The sequence below is a fragment of the Azolla caroliniana genome, unplaced genomic scaffold (assembly GCF_043228905.1).
Source record: "Azolla caroliniana isolate FFs.n. ecotype wild unplaced genomic scaffold, voAzoCaro1.0.p SCAF_11, whole genome shotgun sequence".
In the NCBI taxonomy this organism is placed as follows: domain Eukaryota; kingdom Viridiplantae; phylum Streptophyta; class Polypodiopsida; order Salviniales; family Salviniaceae; genus Azolla; species Azolla caroliniana.
In genome coordinates this window covers 10,060,106-10,065,005 of record NW_028230446.1, presented here as the reverse complement: position 1 = coordinate 10,065,005, position 4,900 = coordinate 10,060,106, and the positions used below count along the sequence as shown (strand labels likewise).

At 47.7% G+C, this 4,900-nt stretch overlaps 1 pseudogene; it reads right to left on the bottom strand.

Annotated features, from left to right (window-relative positions):
- Positions 1 to 3,177: 3,177 nt before the first annotated feature.
- Positions 3,178 to 3,987, bottom strand: LOC147857741 (uncharacterized; annotated as a pseudogene).
- Between the last annotated feature and the right edge of the window lie 913 nt (positions 3,988 to 4,900).

The window sequence follows — 4,900 nt, the reverse complement described above, 5'->3', positions numbered from 1 at the left end:
TGCATAGTTTTGGTTTGGAGTCTTGTACTCCCGTGGTTTTTCCCGTACAGGGTTTTCCACGATAAATTGTGTGTCTACTCTATTTTTCGCATTTCCCATTTTCTGCAACAACGATTCGTGTGTTTCCTTGGTTGTGGCCGATAGGTGAAATAATCGTAAGAGACGATTATTTCCATCAACCCGATACTGGAGGATGAGGCTAGTGAGCCTGAACCGGTCCAGATAGAAGATGAAGACCTCGGCACTCTCGAAGAGAGTCTGATCTCATTTCGGTTGAGTGGAACGAATGAGCGGCTTAGTCGGGATGACCAGTCGGATGAGGAACCGGCGAGTAATGGAGACTATGTCGTGCTCTCGCCACACAAGGAACCGAGGAGACGGTTCACACGCAAAGAAGAAGATGCCGAAATATGAAACCGGCAACATTGAGTCGGATCGGAGCAAATCCGACTCCGGAAAGGATGAAGGTGGATCTTCGAGAACGAAGTCCGAACCGGCCAAGAAGGGCCCCAAACCAAGTAATGATAAGATACGTCGGTCTTCCCGCCAAAAGAACCCCGTGAAGCGGTACGAGTACAATGAGTACATGGCGCATCACTATGCGTACATGACCAAGGTGGTGGAAGTGCGTGAGTCGGAGAGCTACGTAGAAGCGGCAAAGGACCCAAATTGGTGTGCAGCTATGAAGGAAGAAATGCGGGCACTCAATGCCAACGACACATGGGACCTAGTTGACCCTCCCCGACACTGTAAACCGATCGGATGTAAGTGGGTGTACAAGGTAAAGTACAATGCCGACAGTTCGGTTAACCGGTACAAGGCCCGGTTAGTGGCGAAGAGATACACATAGACCCACGGAATCGACTACGACGAGACCTTCGCTCCGGTAGTGAAGATGACAACGGTTTGTGTGGTGCTGGCGGTTGTTGCAACAAGGGGGTGGCATCTTCACCAGATGGACGTGAAGAATGCATTTCTTCAAGGAGATCTTGAAGAAGAGGTCTTTATGACCCAACCCCCCGGTTTCCAGTCGGAGATGAACAAGTCGGCGGTATACCGGCTGAAGAAGTCACTTTATGGCCTGAAGCAAGCCCCCCGATCTTGGAATACGAAGATCACGCACCGGTTGCGTAAGATGGGGTTTGCAGCCTCCAAGTCCGACCCTTCGTTGTTCATCCAGCAAGGTCAAGATGGTCTGGTCTACATCTTGCTGTATGTTGATGATCTGGTCATCACCAGACCTAGACTTGATGAAATCGGTTGAGTCAAGTCCTAGCTGTCGGATGCATTTGAGATGAAGGACTTGGGGAACCTTCACTATTTCCTTGGGATCGAGGTGATCCGAACCCCCGACGGCATATTGCTCTCACAGAGACACTATGTGTTGAATATGTTGTACAAATTCGGCATGACGGAATGCCGACCTATCTCTACACCCTTGGACCGGAATCAAAAGCTTTGTCCCGACTCCAGACTGGCCTGCGATGAGAAACGGTTCTGACAAATCGTCGAAAGCCTTATATATTTGACAATCACCCGACCCGACATCAGTTATCCGGTCGGCGTGATTAGCCAATATATGCAGAAGCCGACCGTGGAGCACCTTCTATGCGTGCATCGAATTTTGCGATATGTGTGCAGCACGAAGGAACAGGGCCTGTTATACCGGCATGGTATAACCGAAGAGCTAGTCGGCTACACCGATGCCGATTGGGCCGGCAATGCATCAGATCGTCGATCCACCTCCGGCTATATGTTTTCCCTTGGTAGCGCGGTTGTTGCGTGGAGCAGCAAAAAGCAGCCAATAGTGGCCCTTTCGGGCACTGAGGCTGAATACCGGGGCGCTACCGTTGCCACCTGTGAAGCCATTTGGCTCCGGCAACTATTGCAAGACCTGCGGATCGAGGTGTCGACCCCGATCCTCCTCTACTGTGACAACATAAGCAGCATGCAGCTCACAAAGAACCCCGTATTCCATGCTCGCACAAAGCAAATAGAAGTGCACTACCACTTCGTGCGTGAGCGTGTCCTGAGCGGTGAAGTCAAACTTTGGTATGTTGCCGACATCTTCACCAAACCGCTCGGATCAAACAAGTTGCATCACTTCACCGAAATGCTTGGTGTTCAGCATCTCGACGTGCCACACTTGAGGGGGAGAACTGGCAAAGACACCGGAACGGGCAAAGGCAAAGAGACTATTGATTGCGCCGGTAAGGGAAAAATTGATGAGGGGAGAGACAAGAAGAAGAAAGGAGCCGAGTTGACAAAGGAAGTTGACACATCCGAACAAGTCGGAACCAGTGGCAGTGGCGGCAGAGTCAAGAAGGATAGAGCTGCCAAGACCTGCACATGGTCCAATGTGGTGAAGGGCCCGGAACCGGAAAACGAATTGGGAGCGATCGATTTGGACAAGAGCTGGAACGAATCGGAGACAGCCGATTCAGTTCAACAGACGGATTCGGAAGAACCGGATCAATTCAAGGCCAAGATGACGAGAAGGGAGCAAAAGTCGACGCCAACACGAAGGAATCGGCGAATCAGCGAGCACCGAAGTCACAACAATGAGGGAGTTGAATTGGGCCTATTGAATAGACAAGCTGACCGAGGAGGTCGAGGTGCATAGAAACAAAAGGGTCGCGGCAAACGGGACCGGACCGGATGAGGAGCATGAGCGAGGCGGAGTGACGCCAGAAGGAGCCGAGTGGAAGGACCGGCTACCATGGAGACTCACACTATGATCCGACCTCAAGTTGAGCTTGAGGGGGAGTGTTGAGCGGCAAGCTCAACCGGATCCGGATCGCCTGCTTAAGCCTTAGCCGGATCGGCATTCGGAAGGATGAGCCGGATCGGTGAGCTGGTGAGCAGGGGAGCCAGTTAGCCGGATCCATCAATAACCGGAAGCCTAGCATCAGCCTAGACTACTAGGAAATTAATGTCTCATAGTTAGTGTCAGACGCTTGTGTGAGCATTGAAGTACACAGTACTTCTGTCAGTCTATATGGACTTGTATAAAAGTGTTCGCTGAACACATACGATGTACAGACTGAGTATTATTTTTTGAATTGAGTTTGTGTGCATTCTCTCTCTGTCTCTCCCGCATATTGTGTTTATCCTAAGCTCTCCATTAAACCTGCATTTCTGTGTTCGGTTTTCTATTTGCTTCCACACGCTATTCTTTTACAATAACCTACATAGCCTTTCCTCTCCAAGGACTCTATTAGCACGACCATTCTCAATCTCAAGTTGGTGAGATGATATCCTAAGTTGTCTAGTGGCTACCCTTAGTGCATTTGATAAGAATGTATGTAGATATTTTGGTCGTGTAATAAAACCTAACTTGGAGAAGTGCAAGAAGTGTTCCTTATAGTACAACATTTTAGATGGGAGTGGCTCTTGTGGGGTGATCCATTTATATCGGGTGTAAATTTGCCATATTTCTTGGCATATTACTTTATTTCGGTCTTCATGAGAGATTAAAGTTTGATCAATCCCATGGGTGTACTTAAGAGGAGGAAGGTTATTAATGTCTATGCCATTTGCAAGTAATCAACTCACTACAATGTTATACCTTGAGCTAGTGTCTTTGGACGCATATAGGGATCGGGATGCCTCAAAGGCTTCACAGGATATCCTGTCTTGTGGTTGGATATGTATCTGATGAATAAAAACTGCCACTTGGAAGAGTGCTTCTACTAACATTGGGGGCAAACTGAACTCTGCTTTAATAATGTCATGTGGTATTGTCGATTTGCTTCGGAGTTCACATGATAACATCATCACTAGAGGTCTCACTAATTTCGTCCAAATAAAGGATGGTAGACCTAGAGCCCATACTACTTATGCATACATGAGGGAAGGGGTCACTAATGAGTCAAAGAGCCATCCCTTAGTCCGTGGCTCTTGAAAGTATGTTTGGAGGCATTGTCTCTCTAAGAGTGAGAGGGATGCATACCCTCTCGTTAGTCTATCTTTGGCTACTTGAGTCATCGAGAATTTACCTGAACAAGCACTAAAGGTGACTCCCAAGTACACATATGATCCAACTACCTCAACTGATTTATGAGAGAGGATTAGGTGACATTTACTCCTTACTTGAGACGATGTATGAAAGATAAGAACTTTAGTTTTCGCTAGATTCACTACCAGTCATCTAGGGCATTAAGATGCTTTTGTAGGTCGGGTTCAGACTTCGAGAGCAAGACGATGTCATCTGCGTAGAGTAAGAGACTAGCTTGTGTACCCCATTGGCTACTCCATTGCCTCCCTTACGAGCAATAAAATCAGTGATCTCATCAATGTAGATCCCAAAAAGAGTCAGTGATAGGGGGCAACCCTGTTTTACACCATTGGTGTTGGTGAAGCAATCAAATAGGTCACTTGGGCATCTTATGCACCCAGAGACTTGCTCATATAGAGCATAGATGGCCCAGATCATGTCAATTGGTATCTCCAAGATTTTGAGCCTATCAAACAACCGCTCCCTAGGAACTGTGTCAAAGGCTTTATGGAAGTCCACGAAGCAACAATATAGTTTCTTCTCGCGAGCCTTCGACTGGTCAATTAAGAATCTAAGTGTGAAGATATCGTTAATAGTGGAGAAGGCTCATCTAAAACCATCCTACACAGGTGCTCAAAGACTTAAGGCTTCCAAATCATTGTTGAGCTCTGCTTCCTTTACTGCACCATATTGTTTAGCGAGCATATGACCTATCATAATGGTCCTATATGTATTTGTGTCCATTGGGTTCCCTCCTTTATGTATAGGGGCCACTGTGTTCATGGTCCATTGTGGTGGAAAACCCTCAGGGAGGGCACAGTTAAGGATTAGTGTGAGAAAAGGGGCTAGGCACTCTCGAGCATATATGATGTGCTCAGCTCGTAAACCTGTGTGGTCCATGGA